The sequence below is a fragment of the Strix aluco genome, chromosome 31 (assembly GCF_031877795.1).
Source record: "Strix aluco isolate bStrAlu1 chromosome 31, bStrAlu1.hap1, whole genome shotgun sequence".
Taxonomy (NCBI): domain Eukaryota; kingdom Metazoa; phylum Chordata; class Aves; order Strigiformes; family Strigidae; genus Strix; species Strix aluco.
Genome location: NC_133961.1, coordinates 4,125,853 through 4,142,581, shown reverse-complemented (window position 1 = coordinate 4,142,581; position 16,729 = coordinate 4,125,853). Strand labels below are relative to the sequence as shown.

Genomic DNA, 16,729 nt, shown 5'->3' with positions numbered 1-16,729 from the left:
AAGCTTTGCTGCCCAGGTCACAGCTGCCATGCAGCAAACACACACAATGCTCTGAGCTGTGTGTCCACCTAGAGCCCACATCTTCCCTTGGTTAGGACGGTGAGGCAAGATAGCCAGGAGAATCAGAGTCTCCTTGGTGAAGAACAGGAGTAAGAAAATGGAGGACATGCCTGCACTCCTGTAGAGGACTTGGGTTCTACCTGCTGCAGGTCGGATGATCCATCCTGTCCCAAGGTACATACGTGACTGCATGAGTTGCTCTGGCAGGGGCAGAACTCCCCGCACCCAGGCAGCCACACAGACCTCTGACACAACAGAGCCATCCACGACACTGCAGGCAGGGTGTGTGCCCCAAAAACTGGGTGGGTAAGCAGCAAGCCTCCAGCCTGCTCCCTGAGTTGCCTCAGAAAGGGGCTGCAGGAGTCATCCAGCCACAGCAACCTGGTGCCAACTTCACTTTTCTTTTTCCTGGGAGGTGAGGGAGCTCCTCAGCCCTGTGCTAGCCTTTCCTGTAGGATGGTGGTTGCAAGGAGTACCTGACCTACACCACACCTGGAGATGGGCTCAATTGAGCATACAGAATTGGTCTGTCCAAATGATTTCCATCATTCTTCCCTTATCACTGGGAGAAGTTGTGGCTAACAGATTAAGAGCTCTTTAAGACTTTATTTCTGGCTGGACTGTCCTTTTGCAGTTTAGTAACATCTTTCGCACCTCCCCTCCAACAGTTCCGTATGTTGGAAGGGTTAAAAAAGACAGCAGAACCATTAGCATTTTGATAGCTTTCCACGCATGTATAGCAAAAAGTCTTTAAAATTCATTGCACTGAGATAATCCCTCAAGTCTAGCATTTCCTCCTCAGCTTGAGGCAACCAACTGGTTTTCCTCCCCTTAATACCTTAATAGACAGCTCCAAGGAGTTGCCAGTCTAGAAGCCTCAAATCTGCTGAAGAAAAACGGGGTCCTGAAGTTCAAGAGAAGCCATGTAAAGTGTCTGGGGTTTAATTAAGAAGCAACTAGAGGGGCATCATCTTAGATACCGCAACCCCCCCTAGAGATCCTGTCTTCTGTACATCGCCGCTCACAACACGTGCACACACTGTTTTCCTTCCAAAACGCTGAGCGCACGCAGCCCCCACTAATTTCAGCTGCCACGGAAGGTACTCAGCATCTCTGAAAAATGAACAAATTAAAAACCTTGACCCTGGTTCAACACAAGCTCAGGGACTTGAGCTCTCATGAAGATCAAGGCTGAATTTTTTAACACTGTTACAATCTCAAGAACAAAGCTGTGATTTTGAACTGCACAATTGGCATTAATACTCAGCAGCTCCACACCTGTGCCTGGGAAGTGTTGGTTTTTTTTTTACAGCATGTGCCTTTTTAACGACTCCAAAGCAAATCGCTTTCTCAAGGAAGCACCCAGGAGTGCCTCAGGGTGGAGAAAGCAGCCATCGCTCTTCCTGGCTTTGATTAGGATTGCTGCAGTGAAAACAGGCAAACGCTTCGGGACCACATCACGCCTCAGATACCCCTGGATGGTGGGACGCAAGGAGTCACTAACTTGTTAAAGACTATTAGGTCTGATTAGATCCTCTTTGTAAACACTTTTTGGGGGTAAACAGTCTGAAAAGCCAGCCTGTTCAAAGGAAAAATGCTTGTTATAAACCTGTGCACACTTCTAAAAGTTTAACAGGTCAAAAGTTGGCAAGAGTAGCAGTGAGAGCACTGCAGTACAATGTGAAAAAAGGAGGTTCAGAGCCCAGGGCTACAACCTGTAGTCTCCCACACTCTAATGCATATCCCAAACCACAAAATATTGACTATTTTCTATTGACTATTGGCTATATTCCCCCCACCTAATCCTTCCAAAACTTCAGAAGATCTTTGTTTCTATGAGAAACAAACAACGCTCCCACCCCACCCCCCCCCAAAAAAAACCCCACCTAACTCACAAACAGACCTTCATTTACAGAGAAAAAGGTGATCTATCCAAATTTAGTAAATGCACAATTAACAGTCAAAAGAAGAGAAAGGCCTTAACAGCATATCACTGAGCTATATGGGACATACGGCTCCAAGAGAACAGCAAATCAAGCCATTTATTTAGCTGTGAAAAATCTTCCTATAACACCGGAGATATTCCCTCCCCGTTTTTTAAACCCCAGATTATCTTTTATAGGAGCAAAATTTGGATATGTAGGTGCTACGAAGGAAGAAAGAGTGACTCTGACTCTTCCTTAAAAGCAAGGCCTCTTATTTTCTACTCTGTTACAAGTTTCCCGTAACACCCTTGGCAAGTCATTTGGATTTCACTTACATCACTAAAATGGGAACTGGTAAACAGGATTCTCCAACTCAAAAAGGTGCTACAAAGACACAATCCCTTTGCAGCTGTGAGATGTTCAGATAACGTGGACCACACACAATCTCAGTACAAAAGTGGCAGATAGGCACTGTGACACAAAATAGAGAGTCTACATCTGCCAGAAAAATTCTGAGCAACACACTCCTTCTGGTGGGCTGGTACCTGGACAGTTCGGCTGCCTGCCCAACCTGTTCGCTCAGGCACACTGCACTGCTTCCTTATCCACCGGTCAATCTCTGATTTATGTCTAGGAAGACACACACAATAACAAATGCTACCAGCAGTGCGAATCCTCTTTCGGATGAGTTTACAGTTATTGGAAGGATGAGAAAATTCCCTCATCATGCAGTTTCAACAACTGCATCTGTTTCACCACCTCCTTGCTATACAATAGTGTATCTGGACAAATCCTTGCTTTACTGGGCAGAATTCCTCACAAGGAAAAAAGCTCAGGGACAGTACGACAGGAAAGGGGAAGGAAGTGAGAGATCCTGTCCATGCAGAGCTACCTACAAAGCTGCAAGACAGCCGGACTCAGGCGCTCTTACATTTAATCATATTCCATTTGAAAATCAATGTTTGGTCCTACTCCATACTGCTGCACTTCATAAAGAATCAAAGATTACAGCTGAAGATTGCAGCTTCATCTTAAAAGACAGTCTACAGGTGTAATCTTGTAGGATGCTGAGGGAAACAGTTCCATGACGTGGCTTCTTCTGGGCTCCTTCAGCTTTAAATGACCAGCCCTAGACTGCGACACTGAAGCCCACAGGAATACAGCTCCAGCCACAGAAAGGATTTTTCAAGTCAGTCTTAGGGATGCGGCCCTGATCTGGGGGGTTATGGCAAACCCTCCACACCGCTACCCCAGTGCAGCCTGTCCTTATTTCAACAGGTTGAATTTGCAGTGCAGCTCAACCATACATCTAAGTTCTCAACTTACGGGAACTATTTTCACACTAACCTGATTTTTTTCAGTTCTCCATCCATGACTCAGAAGAATAAAACAGTGAAGTCTTAGATCAATAGCTTGCTTTTCTCAATAATTTAAATATACTTAACAAATGTGCAGAATACGGACATGAAATGGTTGCAAAGAAGTCTGGTCATTCACTGATTAGAAGATGCAAACTGACTTTTGCAGGCAAACAGTCTAGTCCTTAAAAAGGTCTCATATAATTCCCAAATGCCAGCTATCATTACCAGCACAGCCTAAGCCTCAGAAGAAAAGCAGCAGCTTACCTTCAGCTGCCTGAGGATCCAAGGAACCTTAGCAATCAGCCTCTCAGAAGTTCCTTTAATGACTGTAACCAGAAGGAGCAAGAGGTAGAAATCTGTTGATATTTCAATCAAAGATAGAAGACTTAGACTTGATTAAAAAATATTTTATTTTCTCAGATCATTTTTTTGTGAAGACATACTAAGAGATTATTGTCATCTAATATTTAAAAATAAGTATTGCCTTTTTATCACAAAAAACCCCCACATAAAAGCAAGGCTTAGGGTATTTTTATTTATTCTTTTGAACACTCCGTATCTGGGGGCTGCATCTCTGCTGGGGGGCAGACACATCGGAGCTCATCTCACATCCTGGAGTGCTTTGACATTGTACGATTTCCAGAGCTGACTGCACTGTGGATTCCTCTGTGCTGCACCCATCAGAGCTATATGGAGATCCTGGTTCTGGTTTCCACGAGCTCAGGTCTTCTGCTGCCCCATGTTTCTGTGTGCTATAGACACACCTTATGCCTCCTACTTTAACTTGAAGGAGAAGGAGGGGTAAAAACCAAAAAAGCAAGCTCAGACTCCTCATCTACCACAAGATGAACAAAAGTCATCTTAAAACAGGTTAGCAGAGACCATCTGAGAAGGCACTTGGCTTCTTGGAAACAGGAAACTCCTGTTATTTAAACCTCAAATACACGCAAGGGCCTTGAATATTTTGCCTTTAAGGGGAGTGTTTTGTCTTTGCCTATGCAATGATGAAGCTTCAACCTCCAGCTTTTTTTTCCCCCCTTTTTTAAAAGCAGGGGAAACAAAATACATAGTAAAGGCACAGTGGCATTCTTATACCATCAGAACAGGTACTTCAATTTTTCAATCCCCCCTCTTACAACTGAGGAAGCCCCTGAAAGCTCCCCTCGGCAGCCAAGCAGCACTCAGCACATCAGGATTCAGGTGGCTGAGCTGCCCTGGAATAACCAGATCCAGGATCTTTAATGATGCAGAGAGCAACCACAGAGAACAGATACCCTGGCTAAACACACACCTAGCTTATCTGAGATCCCCTCCTGGCTTTCTTCTTGTTATCTCCTCTCTCTCCAAGGAGAATTAAGAAGGGAAGAAGAGAAGACCACTTTGCTCTCCACTCCATAAAATGGGGGGAGAGAAGAAATTGGAAGAAAGAGGCCTATTACTGAAACCATGTGTTACCTCTGCCTTTGCTGAGCTCACTGCAATCAAACCAGCAGGAGAGTGTTTCATCCTGTTCCAAGAAGCTACTCTCTTGCCCTAAGCATTATTTTTCCTAACCTACCCAACAATAATGGCCCAGGCACAAACATATCAGCAGTGTTCAGCTATATTTTCCTTGGCTGCTTAAGGTGCTTTTCTAATAATATTCCTCAGAGAAAGCAGAGGTTTAGGAGCTATATCACCTTGTATAGCCTTGACCCTGCCAAAAAACACCGGCAGTGCTCCAGGGTCAGTCGCTCTCCTCCTGTGACCGACACGCTGATTATTTTGCCAAGGTCTGCACAGATTCTTTGCTCCACTCCATGAAGAGCACAACCAGGGGAGACACAAACCTGCAGAACGAGCGAAGGAAGGCCACTGAAGGAGACACAGGGGCACCTGGATGGGAACTTAGTTTCTCATCCCACCACATTTTTGGAGACTTAAAATGTTTTTTTCATTTCACATAGGGATGAAGGTTTGGAATCCACCTTGGAATCCTTCATGCAGAAACCCACGTGCTGTAGAACAGCAGTCCTGCGGTTAGGACATGCATTTCTGGCATGTAGGAAACCTGCTTTCAGGACCCTGTTTTGGATTTGTGACAGCATAGGTGAAAAACCCAAACCACTTGGCTCCTAACCAGCATCTCTGTTTTGACTAAGAAATTCTATCCCAAACGTAAGAAATTCACCTAAGGAGAACTGAGTGGGGAGACCAGCCCTTTCCCACAAAGCAGTACTGGTTTCAATAAATCAGCATTTTCTGCACGCAAACCGTTTCCTTGAAAAACTCCCAGCCAGTCCTAGCCTCAAGCAGTAACTAGTGTGGTTTCTGCTGAAGACATAAGCCTGGAAGCAACCCACCCAACAGTTTAGGAACAGCTCGCCTCCCCTAAGTAGGGCCAAGCCAACACTATGTAGAAGAAACAAATAAGGTTTCCTGAAGTTTGCCCTGACACCTCAGGATTCTCTCTTCTCCTAAACCAGCAGCCTGTATCGTTAAACAGAGGAAAGGAGGTGTGGTGGGAAAACCTCACACACTCCATTCCTGTTTACTTTATTCATTCCTTAGTCTGTGTGATCTGAGACAGTGAAAATGTTGCTGATGTCCAAAAGAACGTGTGCGTGTACATAACGTGTGTGGTAAAAGCTTTGGAGCCTGGCCTCTACATTATGTGGACAACTTTATGCACGGGGGCAGACAGCATCTTTTTCTTCTGTAGCTCTAGGGAGAGGTAAACCTGTCTGCAGAGGGAATTAAAAGAAAACAGGATCACAGATGTAACTCACAGTTTGTCTTGCTGATTTAAGACACTTACTATGAAATGGCTTGAAAGCATCTCCAAAAGTACGGCTGCCTTAGACTACATTCTGGGGAAAGAATACTTTTCTCCTTCTGAACACAGGATTTTATGTGCAATACAGGATTATCCTATATAGGTCACTGACACTCCGTGGAAACCTGTGTAAGAAGAGCTATTTAGATAAATAGCTCTATTCCCACACTAAATTTTTTGGCTTCTCTTCCTTTATTGCTAAGAATATTTCAATTGAAACAACATCTTTGTGCCTTTGAGGATCTCTGCTCCTGCTGCCACTTCCCCACCTGGAGCTATAATCCTACGCTTGTCACAAACCCAGCCACTGCTGCAGAAGTTATTACAGCTACAATCTGCAGATTATAGCAACTTTTAATAGGGGATAAACAGCAGGAAAAGGTGAGTTTAAGCAGCAAAAAACCTGCTGGTTCAAAGAGCCCTCTTATTAATATTTATTATTTTTAAGCATTCACTGAGTGCTACAGAAGATAAAAGAATGAACTGAAAGCAAGAACCAAGGAACCAAGTTTACATAAGATGAGACAACGGGGGAGCATAAAGAATGAGTATAGTATCTGGGGAGGAAGGGAGCCAAAGAAGAAGTAGTAACAGCAAGGGAAAAAAGCCACACCTTTTATCAACAAGATGTTCCTAATAGTAAGAAGGATGAAGAGAATTAAAGAATTCCTCAGTGTCTAATCAGAACTGTTCCCCATAGGGGATCTTCTGGGCATTATTACAAGACATTGGCATATCTTTAAAGAATGGAGCTTTGATCATAAAAAGCGAGTGTGGGGAGGAGGGGACTGGAAAAATAACAAAAGGAAATGCAACTGCATCACCCTGTGGTATGAGGGCAAAATCCGGCCCTGGACAGATGCTTTGCAAAGCTCCAAGTAAGTCCATTTAGATCTCAGAATGAGGCATAATTCTCACTCATGCCTTCCATCAGAGGCAAATTCCTCTTCTTTCCCCCAAACCCTTTGCCCCTGTTGCCCCAGAAGGACTCCCAGTTGGTACTTCTCTCCCCTAACAAAGATGCAAGCTTGTGACTTCCACCGTTTTAAACCTTCACACTTCCAAACAAGAACCCATGATGCTTCACAGTTCCAACGCGCTTTACCGAGATTAGCTAACAAGAACGTTCATCATACCCACATGCTGAGGGTACTGTCTTCATTTTCACAGCTGGTGAAACAGATGCTCAAAAAAGCAATGCAACGTTCCCAGAGCCAAAGAGACTTTACAGTACGCCAATGTTAGTGATGCACCTCTCAGTTCTGGGCAGTAAAATCAGTGATAGGACTTGGAGACCCCCCTCCCAATGCACTCTGCTCCCCAAGGCTGGTGCAGAGCTTCAAAGCTGTTCCCAAAGAGCATCCCATTACAGAAATACAACAAGAAATCCACTACCAACTGAAACTTGGAACTATCTGTAGCGGCATTAACAAAGAAAAGAAAATCAATGTTTTTAAACTAAACTTGGACTCTTCTCCTGCCAAGCCCTCCTCACTGCAGTATCACAATATGAACACACAAAATGCAAAGCATGAAACCCTCTGCTCCTTTCAACACAGTGAGAAGGGGGGGGGGGGGGGGGGGGGGGGGGCGGGAAGGCACAAAACTAAACAAAAAACCGTCTTAATCCAGCCAGTCTCTGGGAAACCCTAGTCTTTCTTAATCTCATCAGACTGTTGTTCCTGACTGATGTTTCCCTTAACATTTAAAAGAGAATCAGTTTTTAATTGGCAAAGCACCACTGTAAACTGAAATCATCAGTTTGGAAGATCTTTTATCAAGACTGCAAACCCAGAGTCATTCATCACATCAGCAAGGTATTACACTGTCAATTCTCAGGCTGCCAAAGCAAAATGTAGGTCAAAGAGATCTATTGGTGCTTCCAGCATTGTGCCTTGAGCACTTCCAGAACTAGCTCTCAGCTTTTCCTGTGTCTGATTCTGAAAAATAGCTTGGTGCAACTCTAGAAGATCCCTGTTACATGTCTGTACTTCAGCCATATTCCCATCAGAAGCAAAAGCTTTGCTAATCAACACAAAATAAGCGCCTCATTCTAAACAGCTCCAAGAATCCCCTCCGACATTAACAGGAACAAAGTAAGGGCAGTCAGAAGTTCAAAAAGATCCAAAGGCCACCCCGCTTAACATCATTTTGAGACATTCAATCCCTTATTTGCAATGATTTCTCATACCTGTCCATTGTGGACCCACCACATTATCATCACTATTAAGCCTCACCAATTATTATCAGCAAGACTGACATCAAAAAGCATTCTGTTTTCAAATGACCACAGAAATAAGTACATCAACAACAGTGACTCCTATTCCAAAACCCACTGAATTTCCATACCGTTATCTCATTTACCCTGGCAGCAGGTTTTGAGAAGTTCACCTGACAGGTACCCACAGGTCCCGGAGACTTCCACGAGAAACAGGTTGTCCGCGAGTCTGAGAAACCAGCCCAGTATATGCATAAGCCCTCTCTGTACAAGAAGATCTGGTTCTCTTCGCTCCCCAAGAAAATGAGATGTGCCATCAAGCGAGCCAAGAACAAACCCTGTCGTTGCTTTCCCAGCATAGCGTGTTCCAGTTCAGTGCCCTGTAAGGTCCGTGTCTCAAGAACAGGCAAACTGCCAGTCAGTTCATTTAGATAATTCTTCCTGAAGAAGTGTAGACACCATTATTTAGCACAATCTTTATTACTTTAAAACTCCCTCCTCATGGACTGTCATATACTGAACTTTTCCTAAGGAGTAAATATAGTAACTGTTTCCATAATAACATTAAAAATACCCCAACAGATTAAATGCAACAGATGAAACGGGCCATAAATACATATGTCTAGCAACATGACCGAAATCACCCCTCTTCAAACTGGGCATTGGGCCATGAAAAAAGGCTGCTAGCATTACAATTTCAGTGCTGAGCCTTACGAGAAGCACAGAGCTGCAGGAACAGGCGCTACTGTAATCATGCACAATATACACAACCTGAGCTGCAGCCAGGGCCTCTAAGCTCCGGAGCCCCTGCCAGGCTGTGCCACTGACCCACAGCTAACAAGTCACCATATGCGCCCATACCCCATTCCACTCATCTGTCTTGTTGGCTTTCCAGACATCTGGGATGGCACAAAATGTATTTAAAGCTGTTTATGACTCAAGTGAGAAGTCTGAAAGAATATAAGAGCTATTATTATCTCTGCTATACTACATGACTTTTCACATTAGCAGCTTGGTTCAGGTCCACTTCCCCAGGATCAACCACCCCTGTAAGATTTTGTCCTGACACTAACATCACAGACACCAGGAGTAAAGAGGATCCTGGTTACGCTGCTTCCAAAGACAGAATCACAGAATCGTCTAGGTTGGAAAAGACCTTGAAGATCATCCAGTCCAACCATCGACCTAACACTGACAGATCCCAACTACACCAGATCCCTCAGCGCTATGTCAACGTGACTCTTAAACACCTCCAGGGATGGGGACTCCACCACCTCCCTGGGCAGCCTATTCCAACGCCTAACAACCTGTTCTGTAAAGAAATGCTTCCTAATATCCAGTCTAAACCTTCCCTGGCGCAATTCCCTCTTGTCCTATCGCTTGTTACTTGGTTAAAGAGACTCATCCCCAGCTAACTAGGGCAGACTCCAGATCACACTAGGCACCACAGACACCCCAAGAAAGTCCCTCTCTAACACGGCTATGCACCAACCAAACGAGGGAGACAGAAGGGCAGGAACAGAGATGAACTAAACACAGCCAATCAACAGCTGAGCTGAGCAAACTCAGACCTAAGTCCTAATTCACAAAATTGTGCAGCCCCTTTAATAATCACAGAACCAAGTAATATCAAGCACACAGATGAGATTCAGTTGCAACACTGTTTATTTCACCAAAGACATCTCTGTTTCTTCCTGAAGTGATATACTGGTCTAAAAAATCTGAACTTCGTTTGGGCTTAAGAATTGACTCTTCTACAGTGACCTTTCAATTTATTTCTCAAGTAGCTGGAAACTTCCATTTTAGACCAGGTTTATTTAGTAAATATATAGCAAAGGGAATATCCTGATGGCCAAAAAAAGCCCCAAAGGGTGAGAACCCCCAGAGACTTACCAATCATTGGAATCCTTGTTGGAGGGACTACACAGACAGCTGGGATCCTGTGCAGAAACAAGACCCATACTAAAAACCTGTGATAGTCAAACACCTGCTCCCATCACCTCTGAGGACAATGACAAGATACTGGTTTTGGTTTTAACTGAATATGGTGAGGGTAAATCCACACCACATGAATACTCTCAATTGTCATGTAATATCCGCTGTATGAGTCCACCAAACATGAAGCTTTCACATTAGGCATGTGGTCATCCAAAGCTTCCTGTATCAAGACACCTGCAGAAGCAATTCAGATCTAAAAAAAAAAAAAAACCAAAACAAAACACCACACATACACAACTCACCAGGATACTGAGCCTTTCTGCCTCTAGACCAGGGAAGGACAGCTCCATGCTCTGAAAGAGTATATGCTGCTTCTTATAAACTTTGAGAAAATGGAAATCCTTCAAGCCCATTGCTAGAGAACAGAAGGTGGCAGAGGTACAGAAGCAAATCCCTTTTGGGGTCAATTTGTAAGAGTGAAACATCTTTATCGTTTGTTTCTTTAAATCTTATCTATGCAAAAATAAATAAAAACATGCTGACAAACTGGTTTAGCAGCTGGTGTGGTTAACAGAAAAAGATCCTATAGCCACTTCTTTCAGTCTCAGACAATTTATACTAAATTAGCCCATGACAGATCTTTACCAGTGCAGAAATGATAAACAGCAAAGCAGCTGCTAAATGCTCCAAGAGGTTGGGGGGGGGGGGGGGTGGGGGGGAAGTCTCATCAAGTATTTGGTGGGCACTGAATTCACACAAATCCTCTGGAACTAAGGGATAGGATAACTCATTCATCATTTTGGAGACTCAAGACTGCAAGAGCAGTGAAAAGAAAATAAGAAGTGTTGGAACGGACACATGAGGAATGCTGAACTGTGCAGTCACAAGTAATGGTAGGACCAGCTTGGCTGTCATATCAGTTACAAATGAGATAGCAGTGACCATCAGAAACCAAAGCTCTAGACATCTGGAACATATCCTCATATGAAATACAAGTAAGTTCAGTAGCCTTCCCAGTGCAGTTGGGAAGGGAGGGAATGGACAACACAAAATATTTAAGGAAGTTTTAGAAGGAATAAGCATCATAAGAAAGAATGGAGTTGTCTGCACTGATTTTTTGGTACAAACTTTTTCTTCCTTCAATTGCTACTTCCCATTAAGATTAACAATCACTTCCAAGAAAAGAATAAATAAAAAAAGAGGACTCCTAATAAATAGCTTAAAAGGGAATGAGCAATTTCACATTCCAAACAGCTCTTTCCTGTGCATCTTGTGGAGAAATACCCAGGCTTTATCCTCTCATGCAAATACACTGCTTGGTTTTGAGTCACTATTTCAAAGTGACCACAACTGCCCAAAGCAAGTTACATTCCAGCCCTCACTGTACTACTCCTGTGGTTTGGTTTTTTTTTTCCAAAATGGATCAAAATCTTTCCTTCACATTTTATTGATTAATTAAGTTTAACAAGCATACAAAAAAATTGTACTAACATTAGTCAAAAACTCTTGAAAAAGCAAAAGTAGGAATTATCTTGCAACAATACCCCCAAACAAGGGCTGCTTCAGCAGCCTCACAGGATTAGCAAGGAGTATAGATGTTCATTTGTTTTAATTACAGCTCCCAAACAGACCTTGGACCTACTACCACCTCATGCAATGACTCACCTTCAAGATGTCACGAACTAGGCACTACCTCACAAAACTCTCCAAAGACAACTCGGACCACCATCTGTTTATTTAGATACCTTAAGCCTCAGTTTTGTAGCATCTGAACTTCTCTTTTCAAGCCTTTCCCCATCTAAGACCCACGGACCCATAAATCCAGTAGCTTCTGTTCCCAGAGCAGTTGTGTCTGTTTTCCTGCAGCCTGGTGAGAACAGACAGGACTCAAGATAATTAAATAAAAACACAGGAACTCCATTATTTATTTTAAAGGAAAACGTGTTTTCTAGGAAGAAAGTCCTTTATTTGGGCAAAGCTGTTTATCAGCTTAAACTCATTATCTGCCCATATGGTCTTAGCACTGTGGTTTAAAAAAAAAATAAAAATGGGCATGCACTAGCTGATGAAATGTCATCTGCCCTTATGCCAGAAACTAGTATTTTTGCATTGACGTCAAATTAGGATCCTTGCCACAAGTGAAGGGCTACCATAAGGATAGTCATAATATTTTAATTATGAAGGGATCTTACAGCAGGCAGCAAGGAAGGCAGGGGCAAAGCAAGAAAACCCATTCACAAAAACACAAAGTCACTTAATTCACTTTTTGCCTCCTCTAGTTCTTTTTCTCTGGGGAGGTGGGGTGGGAAGGGAGCAACTTAAAAAAGAAAAAAGGCAAGAGAATGAGATGCTAGAGCCAATAAACACACATCAAAGCATGAGATGGCTCTGCTTCAACTGCCTACAGTATTCAACCTGGGATAGATTAAGGCTAGATAAAAGGTGCTAGGAGGGAAAATACAGCGCAGACCCTCTCTCTTGCTTGCTTGGCCCTAACGCTGAGAGAACGCCAAGATCCCAGCCAGCTCTGCTGCACCGAAAGCAGCAAGCGCACACGATGGACCCAGTTTTACAGAAACCCCAATTTGCCCACCATCGCCTGCTGCCGGGGACTAGCTCCACGCAGGGCCAGGTGGTTTGGAGCCCTTCCTGCTCCCGCGTTGAGCCGCTGTAGCGGAGCAGGAGCCGGATTTATTGATTCTGAGTCACAATTAGCCACGGGACGCAGGACCAAAGGTTTAGCACAGGACATTAAACCTGACTGTCTGAGCTGTCAACTTGGTTATTCCAAGGAGAGAGAAACAAATTGAAGTCACAGTAACAGATGTTCCTCATGTTTTATGAACTGCAATATTATTCCTGGTTACAGATACAGTTTCTGCCTTTTAAAACAGACCTGCAATGCTGCATGTATGAAATTATTTGAATTAAACAACACACAGGCAACTTGGCAAAGGACTTAAGGATAGCTCAGCATTTTCATACGCACACAATGATTCCTGTTTCCCCTTCGCCCAGCCCCACCCTGAGAAGTATAATACGTGTTAAAGCAGCCAAAAATGAGATCACGCCAGGATAAAGTCATTTGTTGCCATCAGCTGAGGCGAGGATGCAAACACTCAGACCCCACTCCTCTTTCGTGAAAAACACACCCGGCCTCTTCTCGGTCTCCACTGGGGGGAAATTAAGTTGCTGGGATCCGTTCTAAGTTTTAAGTGAGCCTGGAAAAGGAAGGCTGGTGTTCTTCCCAGGATGTCTCATCCTTATAGCCCAGGGGGAATAAAGGGATTTCCCCATCATTTACAAAGGAAATCTGAAATACTTACCCCGTGAGCGAAAGCCACCCCAAGTCCCTCTCTGCTCCCCCGTGGCTAAGAGGCAGGCGGAGGGGCAGCCGGCGCCACAAAGGCTCTGCTGCAGAGCGCGGCACGGCGAGAAAGCCCTCTCGTGGAAACTGCCAGCATCACCCACTCGAGCTCTCCTCCCTCGGAGCCGGCCCCGGGCATCCCCCCCCGCCCGCCGGTACCCTGGGGGCTCCATCTGCCCCTCTCCCCAGGAGTAACACCTGCCCGTTCACCTGCGCCTCTCACGGGTTTAAACGCGCAACTCGGGGAGCGACGGCATTTGTGGCGCAGTCTGCTCGGGAGAAAGGGTGGGACAGTCGCTACAAGTGTTACCTTGCTTTTGCTGGCAGCCCGCGGGGTTTCAGAGAAGTTTAAGCTCTTCCTTGCTTCTTCTCACCCCGCTACGCTTAAATTCATGGCAACTCTATTGCACGGTATTTTAGCTTGTGCCAACAAAAGCTGTACCTCGGCCACAACAAACACAGAAACATTAACTGCCTTCCAGGGAGGGTCAAACGTTTGAAATCATTTTAACATACTGTACAAATACTTCAGCGAAAGCAGATGATAAATAAGCACGTCTGTACATTATGCTACACAGTCGAATTTGAAAGATTCCCCCCCCAATTATGAAATAGATAACGTACCTATCTCTCCCAATGACATCCCTATCATTTGCTCTCAGTTTGTATACTTCTGAGACAGAACAACTACCGCTCCTTACAAAAGCACTAAATAACCAAAATAAGCATTTCACTGGTAGAATCCATCAAACACTTGGATACATCCTGTTGAATTAAGACAAGTCTTTAATAACTCCACACACTTTTTACCCACTAGTAAATTGTGAGCCGATGCTCACAATTTGCATATACCCAGCCAGGCACACAGCCATCTCCAGCACACTTCTGGCCAAGTAGCTTTGGTAGCCACTGGCTATTCAGTGAAATACGTGCCTAGAGTCTATTAACTGTGTCCAAATTTTCTCTTATTATAGAAATACAAGCCGGAATCAGGCTGAGTTTACTAATTGCTAAGAGAAGTGCTAGAGAAAAAAGAAATTACGCCTACCACATTTCACAGAAAACCACCCAAGTGCTGAACATGCTGTTTACTCGCTCACCATTTAAATACAAAACTTACGCTAAAACTCCAAGTGCCCAGCTGTACAGCTTATAAAACCCGCACATCTCAGTGGGGTGGCACCTCACCAAGATGTTGTTGCAGCTGTAAATCTCTATTAGAAAGCGGGGACTGACCCAGGGCGGCGGGATCGCAGCTTGCCGATCAGCTAAGTGTGAAAGAGAAAATTTCCTACCGGACTGGACCGAAGCGAGAAACACGGGGAACCCTCTCGCCTTCCTGACCCGAACTACTCCAAACCGCTACGAGCGCACGGCGAGCGCTGCGGGCAGAGCCGCCGGCACCCGGCGCTGCCCCGCCTGCCTTTCCCGTCAGAGCGCTCCCGGAGGGAATGGCGGGGGGAGCAGGAAAACACAGAAATACCGAGGGCAGGCTCTGAGACTCCCGGGACGCTGCCGGGTACCGACCCCGAAGCGGTGTTACCGGCGTGGCGAGCTGGGCTGGCCCGGGCGGGCCGGCACCCCCCCCCCTCCCCGCGCCCGCTCCCCGGCCGGCGGGCGAGCATTTCAGCCCCGAGAAACTTGCCCGCCCAGCACCCCGGGGAGCCACAGCGCCATCCCAGGGAAACAACGCGGGGGGCGGGTGCCCCCAGCCGGCATCCCCAAACCGGAGCCGGCACCCCTAGCAGGGGGACGGGACCCGAGGCACGGCTGCCCGAGGCACGGCTGCCGCGCACAGCCGGGGGCACCGAGAAGCGAAGCCCGGTCCCGGCCCGTTACCTGCCGGCGTCTGCAGCGGGCTCCGGCGGCGGGTCCCCGCCGGGGAGGGACCGGGCGAGCAGGCGGCTCCCGGCGGCGCTGGGCTCCCACTGCCGTGCGCGCCCGGTGCCCGGCAGCCGCGGAGCGCCCCAGCCGCCAGCGCAGCCGGCTCCACCTCCCGGCCGTGCCCCCTTCCCTTCCCTTCCCCTCCCCTCCCCGGCCCGGCTCGGCCCGGCCCGGCCCCGGCGGCTGGGAGCGCCTCCGCCCGCACCCGCCACCCCCCTCCTCTCCTCCTCCTCCTCCTCCTCCTCCTCCTCCTCCTCCTTCTCCTCCTCCTCCCGCCTCGCCAGAAAACTTCCTGGGCTGGAGTCGCCAGAGGGACTCGTCCCTTCGTTTGGAGGTGGCCCAGAGCCCCGGGAGGGTGGCCCATGGGGGTGAGTCCTGAGCCCGCCGAGCTCGCAGGAGGCAGCGGAGGAAGGAGAGCTGCCTCCTCCCCATCCCCAGGGAGCCCCCCCAAACACCTGATGCAGCGGCGGGGCAGGGGGGGGAAGATCCCTGGGATGCAAAAGAAAGAGGTCAGGAAGGTGGGAGGTCGCTTGTTGACCGGTATCTTAGTGAGAGGTGCCTAAATGCACTCGGAGATCTGTCAGGGAAACTTCAAACAAAGAGTGACACTGCGGGACTGGGAAGCCTTTCAAAAATGCACACCAGACCAAAGGAGGAGCCCCTGGTTGTGACGCTGGAAAAAGCCAGCCCTCCCAAGCCTGGTTTCCTAAGGAGATACGGCTTGGGCACTTGTGCTCTGTGTGCGTCCCAATAACTTCTGAGCCAGTTAAACAATTCCAATTCAGTTTGACAGCTACAAACTTCAGAAAAACAGGTAACTGTGTAGAAGAGACCATCTCTTTCACTGCTCTTGCACATGGAACAACTGTATCCCGAGTCCAACAGCATCCAGCTGACACCGGGGAATCCACAGCGGGAGTTCAGCTCAGCTATCCCCTCAGGAGACCAGTCCTGATGCTCACAAAAGTCCTTGCTGGGTTGGAGGGAAAGAAATTGAGGGAGGGGAAAGTGTGCAGAAATAGCGCTGTTACTCTCAGTAACAATCCATAGCCCAGGAGCAAGGCGTTAGTAAATTGGACATTGAGCTCACGTGTAAAAACTGAGTGATCCTGCAAGGGCCAGATCCTGCAAGCGCTCCTTGTGCTGATAAGAAGTCCTGTT

At 46.4% G+C, this 16,729-nt stretch overlaps 1 protein-coding gene across 5 annotated transcripts in view; it reads right to left on the bottom strand.

The window, feature by feature from the left end:
- Positions 1-15,667, bottom strand: part of TSPAN18 (tetraspanin 18) — a 121,360-nt gene extending 105,693 nt beyond the window's left edge. For 3 of the 5 annotated variants that reach the window (XM_074809756.1, XM_074809753.1, XM_074809757.1), the window contains exon 1: positions 15,524-15,667. The gene's annotated coding sequence lies outside the window, so the exon portion shown is untranslated. Of the gene's footprint in view, positions 1-14,979; positions 15,013-15,523 lie in introns of those variants that run through there. The other 2 variants (XM_074809761.1, XM_074809755.1) reach the window with 2 other exon arrangements.
- Between the last annotated feature and the right edge of the window lie 1,062 nt (positions 15,668-16,729).